This window comes from Neophocaena asiaeorientalis, unplaced genomic scaffold, assembly GCF_003031525.2.
Source record: "Neophocaena asiaeorientalis asiaeorientalis breed wild unplaced genomic scaffold, Neophocaena_asiaeorientalis_V1.1 scaffold92, whole genome shotgun sequence".
NCBI lineage: Eukaryota > Metazoa > Chordata > Mammalia > Artiodactyla > Phocoenidae > Neophocaena > Neophocaena asiaeorientalis.
The window spans coordinates 3,154,141-3,162,524 of record NW_020174057.1 but is presented as its reverse complement, the minus strand read 5'-3'; the positions used below and the strand labels follow the sequence as shown (position 1 = coordinate 3,162,524).

The 8,384-nt window shown below is 40.4% G+C and overlaps 1 long non-coding RNA gene across 1 annotated transcript in view; it reads left to right on the top strand.

The window, feature by feature from the left end:
* LOC112405826 (uncharacterized) overlaps positions 1 to 7,979 on the top strand; it is a 22,243-nt gene extending 14,264 nt beyond the window's left edge. The window contains exon 4 of the long non-coding RNA XR_003004433.1: positions 7,754 to 7,979. This is a non-coding gene — a long non-coding RNA (uncharacterized LOC112405826). The remainder of the gene's footprint in view (positions 1 to 7,753) is intronic.
* The last annotated feature ends 405 nt before the right edge of the window (positions 7,980 to 8,384 follow it).

The following is an 8,384-nucleotide window of genomic DNA, read 5'->3' as shown; positions in this document are numbered from 1 at the left end:
AAAAAAAAAAAAAAAAAAAAAGACTTTAAAATTACTATTATAAATATGTTAAATAATTTATACAAAAGTGGATATGATATGTGAAGACATGGGGATTTGGGGAAAATTATGAAAATGCTGAAAAACAAAAAGAAATATATGGAAATCGCAGAACTGAAAAATACCATATCTCAAATAAAGAATAGAATACCTGAAAAAACAATGGGTGTGATTAACATCAGTTTGGAGATGGCAGAAGAAAAGATCAGGGAACCTGAAGAAAAGTCAACAAATATCATCAAACTGAAAAGAGAAAAAAAAAAGCTTGAAAAGAAATGAACAGAGCCTCACTTAACTATCGGAAAATAAGCAATCTAACGTATGTGTTATTCAGAAGGAGAGGAGAGAACTAATGGGGCAAAAAGTATTTAAGGAACTTTTGGCTGAAGTTTTCCAAATTTGCTTAATAATATCAGTCCATAAGTCTAAGAAACCCAGTAAACCCCAGAGGAAAATACATAAAAGAAATTCATCTCAAGGCACATCATTGTGTTAAATGGCTGAAAAGGAAGGATAAAGAAAAATATCTCAAAAACAGCCAAATAAAAGGCACAACATATACATAAGAATAAAGATAGAATGACTGAAGATTGTTCAACAGAAATAACAAATAGGGAGTTATTGAGGCAGGACTCCCCAGACCCTCTTCTCAGCAAAACAGTAAGTCACAGGAGCTCTATTCCAGGGAGTCATGGTGGGGAGGGCCAGGTCTCATTTCCCCCATTATGTCCTAGAATTCCTACTAAACAGGTTTTTTTTCATCTGAATATTCTATATTTCTTTTCACTCAACATTTTTTTCTTTGATTTTTTTGCTATATGTTTAGGGAAAAATACTTTGATTTGGTCTTGCAAATCACTACTTCTCTTTTCAGTTGTATCTATTCTGTAATTCATCTCCAACACTGAGTTTTAGAATTTGTTCATCATTATTTTTAATTTTTAAGATGTCTTTCTTTTTCTCTGATTGCTGCTTTTTCTATGGCAGCTGACTCTTGTTTAATGGATGTGATATCCATTGTATCTCAGGTACTAAATAAAATATTTTCAAGGCTTCTTACATTTGCTCATTCCTCAGATGTCAGTTTGTTGCCAAAAACCTTGGCTCCCTGTTCACCAATGCTGAATAGAAATATGGAGACAGAGATCTGGAGGAAAAGAAATAGAGAGGCTTTTTTATTCCTCTGCCAGGCAAAGGGAAGACACAGCAGGCTAGCACCTCAAGAGCTGTGCCCCTGTCTCCTGAGGAATTACAGGGGTCTTATAGGTGGAACTTGTAGTCCAGGGTAAGTGATAAGGATCAAAGTGGTGATCCTTGCGTTCTTCTTCTTGCAGTATTTTAAAAGTCACTGCTGGCGTCAGGCAGCCTGGTAATTGGGCCTGGCAGCCCCATAATTGAGTCCTTTTGTCTGTGGGTTATCGGCCTATGACCTTCTTTCTGAAGTGCAAATAGCTACAAGGGGTGATTTGCTACAAGAAAGTGTAGGGAGAGTAAATACCAGGTGCAGGATGTAAATTACACAGAATTAGGGGGTAATAGGTGCAGAACGTAATTTACATCAAGTTAGGGGGGGTGACAGGTTAACTTTGTGAAGGACAAATCTAATTACAGACACTACAGATTAGTAACAGTTAAAATACATCTAAGATTGATTAACTCTTTCAGGCCTGTTTATGTTTCTTCTCTAGCCTGTTGACTGTTCCCTTTATTTTCCCTGTTATCAGGAGAGGAAAAAAACCTCAATTATATTTTTGTTGCAACAAGTTCTTTACTGGTTCAGCTTTTAGTCTTTGAGTTTGGTTCAAAGGTCTGATGGTTCTGGATTGCTCATTTTCAGATTCTCTGGGGGCTTCTCCTCCCATTGCCAGACCCCCAGGCTGGAGAGCCTGATGCGGGGCTCAGACTTTCACTTCTGTGGGAGAACTTCTGTGGTATAATTATTTTCCAGTTTGTGGGTCGCCCACCCAGCGTGCATGGTATTTGATTTTATCACTATTGCGCCCCTCCTATTGTCTTGCCGTAACTTCTTCTTTGTCTTTGGATATAGGGTATCTTTGTGGTAGATTCCAGCATCTTTTTGTTGATGGTTGTTCAGTTAATTGTGATTTTGGTGTTTCAGTAAGAAGAGGTGAGGTCACATCCTTCTACTCCGCCATCTTGTCTCCCCCTGTGGGTTGTTCATTTCCATATGTACATTTATCAGTATTTGTAGCTATATCATTTCCTGAGCAATTGTTACGGTCCTCTTCCAACAGCCCTTACCAGGCATGCCCCTGGAATGTGATGACTGACTGACAGATGTGTTGTGCCCCAAGGTTTATGGGCAGGGGGATGGGCCAGCAGGGTGGAGGCATTCCTCAAATAAGCAAGTAGGGAAAGTTACCCCTTGGAGCACCTCAGAGGATTTCACACCTGTTCCAAGTTGCCTTTCCTTACGTAACAATTCAGTAATGTCTGGGCCATGCCCTACTGTTCTGTCTGGCCCCATCCAATATTCTAGGAGGCCCCCATGGCTGGTTCTTTACTAAGAGCCTGAGGGCAAACACCATAACTAGCTCCTCAGTGTGCAACTTGGGGGACAGTGACCTGGCAGTGCTTCAACTCCTCGGTCGATATCCCATAATACACTTCTCTCCTGCTGACCCTGAGTTTGTTTTTCTCTTAGGAAACCAGTGTATTCATATTTAATAGTCACTATTGAACATCCACTTTGTGCCAGGAGCTATACAAGGAAGAGAGGATACAATAATGAATAAGACAAATGATGACTTTTTCTGATGAAGTTTACAGGCTAGAGAATTATTCATCCAGAAGCCCCCTCCTTCAGCTGTGTTTCTCATCTCTCTGGTATTTCTGCCAGTCTGCTACTACTCAGAACTTCTTTAGTTTCTATTCAACTGGCGTTTTCTAGGACTCAGTCTTACCTAGGACTAAGACTTTGTCTTATGTTATGTATCTTATGTGTCTTATGTTATGTATCTCATTTCCCTAGTGTTTGGGAGGAAGGAGAAGTAGCCATCTTGGCTCAGTCCATGATCTTGAGCTAACCAGCTTTTTTTTTTTTCTTCAAGTAGAAGAGGGATGGCAGTTGGAGTTCAGATGTACTCCGTGACCCAGGAGCAAAATAGGTAGTTGCCACACCCCGAAGGAAGGCTTTGAATACACTTTTTCTTACACTGGCTCTGGCTGTGGAACTGGTGTCTCTTTGGAGATCAGGGGGAAAAATTACAGAATTCTAGACCAATTCTAGTGTTAGGCAACAAGCCTAGGATGAGGCTATGCAGCTCCCTGTTTTGCTTTCCGATTCTGCTTCTTCTAACGTTCTTCATGATCACCTTAACAACTGTGAGTTTAAGAATATGATTGAGACAGTGCCAATTTGGGAGCATAAGAACAGAATGTTTGACCCCCTCGTGGTCCCCCATATATTCCTGACACACACACCCCATCACCACCCAAGGAACCCTTCTGAAGAAGAAACTTTTGCTGACACTATTCAAATATTGCTTTACTCCCTGATGTTTGGAGACCAACCAGACAGCTGGAGTCTTCGGGTCTTCTTTGGAACCCAAAAATCTCTTTATGCCTTTCAGTTGCTCCTGTAGCTTTGACAGAAAACCTTATTTTCAACTAGAGATGATATTTATTCTAGTTGACCTTTGTTGATAAGTCCCCTTTCCCCTGCTGGTTTTGGGAGATTTATTTTTGTTAGAATCAAACTGAGTGATAGGCTGCCTTCTCAGAAATAAAGACAAACACCTCACTAGGAGACTTGTTTAGCTACCCTTAGGCAAACACCAAATTGAATATTTAGCAATTCCTTTTTTTGAAGCTGGAAGGAGGGGGAGATGGTCCAAGGAAGCCAACTCCCAGTTCCAAGAAAGTAGAGACAGTATATGTGTACTTTTCTTCAGATGATTATCATTTTTAACCAACAGCTGCATGGTCAACCTCTAATACCTCTGTGACCACATCAAGGTGACAAAGTCAACCAAACCTCCGTTGACTGTCTGCCCCAAAGCAACAGATTTTGTCTTCTGGTGATGATATGATGAAGCATCCTTGCAGGGAGGAAGTGAAAAGGGATGCAGGCAATGCTTTTTTGGCAGCAACAATATTTCTGTGGCTGGTTTCTTTTAACACAAAAGAGATCATGGCTGATAGATATGTCAGAGCTTCTTAGAGACATGTCCTATTTTATGTGTGTTTTGCAGCGCTCAAAAAAAAAAAAAAGTAAATTGGTCTTTTGTAGCTTCCAAGAAAACGTCCCTCTTCTTTTTGTTTGTTGCACATCTAAATCCCAGAATCATCTAGGAAAAGGGAGGGGATGAAAATTTTCAAAAGATTTGGCTTCCTCACTACCAGCGTCTTATTCCATCCCACATACCCAGACACTGGCACATGCAGAAGAGAAGGTACTGTTTGTCTTACTGGATCTCAGTTTGGACATTTGACTTAAGTAGGGAAGCCTTGTGTCATAGCCAGTATGTATTGCATAAAGTTGCCCCTGAGACTCATCATCAGAAACTGGATAAATAGAACTGTGTGTTCAGATAAAAGGGCTCCTTGAGAGATTATCCCAGAGTAGTATGAGAACTCTGTACCCTACACCAAAGAAGTGGGTGATTTAAAAACATATGCGTATATAGTATTTGTATATATGTATATGCCTATGTGTATATATACACACATATGTATGTATGTACACACACACAGTCACCTAAGTTTGTGTACAGAAGTTTGACTGCTTTGTTTTTGTATACACACATACACACACACACACACACACACACACAAATTTGTATAGAGAGGTAGATACAGCATGAGTATAATGTCTATTTATACCTCTTCCTTCTGGTAACTCTTCATTTTTCTTCTTATTCATCTTTAAAATAAATTTGGCCTCTTTCTGAGTTTTTGAACCTTTCAGTACCTACATATAAATCAACTGATCAACTTCTGAAGACTGCTTTTGAGGGAAGGAGAAGGCAGGTACAGAAAGATGGGAACAAATTTCGTGGGGCCTTTGGCTCAATTCTGAGAATGCAAATTTAGGGGACAAAGAAAATGTCAGCCTGGGCTTCGTGGTTTGCCCTCCATTTTTTTGCTTCATAGAGGTCCTCTCAGTCTTTGGAATTAATATCCACCAATCTCAGGGGACTGTATAATTGAGTAAAAACAGTTACCCCCAAAGTGGCAACAGTAAGAGACTTAGAATTAATACATCTTTGGGGCCAAAATATTCAGCTTGAGTATAATTTGATAAACCCTGGGTATAATTTAAGTAGGCATATGGACATAGAAGGGAAAAAATAAAGTTCTCCAATTATGAAGAAGGGATTCACCCTATGGTACACACTAGAACTAAAATTATGAGGGTGAATTTGGAGACAAAATAGAAACCCCTACTTAAGTACCAGAGATTTCTTCAGACTTGTCCCTTATTTCTACACACGGACTTATTCAGTGATCTTAAACGTCTATGAAATCTAGTATAGATTTCTATATTTGGCTTCTACTGAAAGAAAAATTTCAAACCTTATACTTTTGACATTTAAAATGTGAACATTATTTAGCCTTAATGAAGAAGGAAGTTCTGCCATTTGCAACAATATGGATGTACCTTGAAGACATTACACTAAGTGAGATAAGCCAGCCACAGAAGGACAAATGCTGAATTATTCCACTTACATAAGGTATCTAAAGTCAAACTTAGAGAAACAGAGAATACAGTAGCGGTGTCACAGGCTGGGAGGAGGGGGATATGGGAAGATGTTGTTCACTGGGTATAACGTTTCAGTTATGCTACATGAATGCATTCTAGAGATCTGTTACACAACCTAGTGCATATACTTAGCAAGACTCTATCGTGCACCTCAAAATTTGTTAAGTGCACACTTAGATGGGTAGATCTTGTGTTAAGTGTTCGTACCTAGAAAAAACAAACAAGCAAAAACAACAACAAAAGGCCCAAAGGGACACAAGGAAACCTTGGGAGGTGTTGTGCTGGAAGTGTGTCTGTTACCTTGACTGTCATGAAGGTATCACAGGTATGTGCGTATGTCCAAACTGATCAAAATGTACACATTAAATATATGCAGTTCTCCGTGTATCAATTCTGTCTCTAATAAAGCTGTTAAAAATTGATACTTGAACAAAAGGAAAAAAATTAGTTACATATGAGGTATGATTATCAATATAAAACTAAATTTCCTTCCATTTGTTTATTCAACAAGCATTTCTTGAGAGACTGCTCTGTGCCAGGCACTGCACTAGGCACTGAGGGTTCAAAGACTAGTAAGAAATAGTCCGTTCCTGGCCTCATGGAGCAAGGGGAAGTCAGACAAGGCCTCATGTCGGGATGATGAAGTATAATGAGTGCTGCTGGGTACGGGGCAGTGCAGGGGCGGGGTGGGGGTGGGGCAGAAAGAGAAGAGTATGGGTTTGCTCTAGAAGGAATCACAGAGGCCTCTCCATAGGGCTTCTCAAAACATGGCAGCTGGCTTTCCCTGGAGTAAAGGATCCATAAGACCAAGACAGAAGCCACAGAGTCTCTTACAACTAGTTCAGAAGTTACATACCATCACTCATGCCTTATTCTCTTGGTCACACCCATCAACCCTGTACAGTGTGGGAGGGGACTGCAAAAGGGTATGAACACCAGGAATCTGGGGGCTCACGGGGGACTGTCTGGGAGACTAGCTACCTCAGTTCCTAGAAAGAGTCAAAGAAGACAGTGCTGCTTTTTATTAACTGAGCCACCATCCAGTAATCCCCATTAAGGTTTTGATTAAAAGTGAATAAAAGCACATGCCTTAGGCCTTGAGGTCTAAAGAAAACCTCTTACTTCTTCCTGAATCTAAATCTTGGGATCTTAGTACCCTCTAGAAGGATGCATGGAGGAAAGATGACAAAATGACAGAGAAAATAAGGTGACTAATAACTTACCTTCTTAGGCACTTACATAGAGGAGGTGGAGAGTCAGAGAGAAGGGGGAGTCCTATTGCCCACCCAACTGTATACAATAGAAAAGAAAGAGAACCACTCCTAGGGATGGCAACCCTGCCCCCAATTACAGTTGTCCCTTTGTATCCACAAGGGATTGGTTCCAGGACTCTGCAGATACCAAAATGCATGGATGCTCAGGTCCCTTATGTAAAATGGTGTGTGCTTGCATATAACCTCCTATATACTTTAAATCATCTCTACTTATAATACCAAATACAATGTAAATGCTGTGTAAATAATTGCTGGCGAGTGGCAAAGTCAAGTTTTGCTTTTTGCAACTTTATGAAATTTATCTCCAAATATTTTTGGTCCACGGTTGGTTGAATCTGCAGACATGGAACCCCTGGATACAGAGGGCTGACTATACAAGGTTCTATTTCTGGTCCCAGACACTGACCAGTCAGATTAGCAACTCCTTTTCCCTTGGGTTGGTGGCAGGGAGGCTAGGAAAAAGCAAGATGGCAGGGAGGAAGGAGTAGAAAATTCCTTTTGCCTGTACTGAAGGCATTGTCATCCCTGTTTTTCATATGTGAAAGCTGAGATGTGGAAAGGTTAACTGACGTTTAGTGAGGCCTAATTCTAAGAAACCATGAATGAAAATCTCAACTTTTTAATTCAGCCATAGTGGTCACATCAGGTCAAAGGTACCATCATTGCTGCTGAACTTGTGATGTACTCCAAGAATTTTTTTTGGCATTTCTTCTAGGTTATACATTAAAATAACAGAAGACACACGTTCAAGAAATAGAAACACAAGAGGGAACTTTGAATCATTTATTGCTGCCTATTCTTTGCAGAGGTAAGGAGACTGACATCTCAAGCGTTAATGGTTGGGAATGGAGGCCAGGTCTTTTATACCCCAGTCTCGTGTTTTCCCTCTGTGGCACTGTGATGGGGTTCCTGAATATATGCTCCCCCTGACATTCGTTGGAATCTTCCTCTTCCCCAACTGTATGAGAGGCAGGAGAATGTGGTAGAAAGAGCACTGGTCTTAGAAGCCCCAGGTTAAGTCCCAGCTCCATCTTGTGTAAATTTGTGTGATCTGGACACACTCTCCTCAGTTTCTTCTTCTAAAACATTGGTATAAAAATATTTGCCAACCTCTCAGGATAGTTGTAAGGATGAAAGGAGACACTAGCTGTGAAAAATCTCTGTAGACTCCAGGTACTGGACAAAGGTAAAGAATCACTTTCGGGAAAATCTAAATCTATGCAGTTTCCCACTGCCAAGCTAAGATGGCCACGCCCCCAGCTTCTTATATTTTGCTTCCTCTAGAGTTTTTTGACTCTCAACTTTTGCACATTGCACCCCTTCCTCTTTGTATGATTTTATTTCCC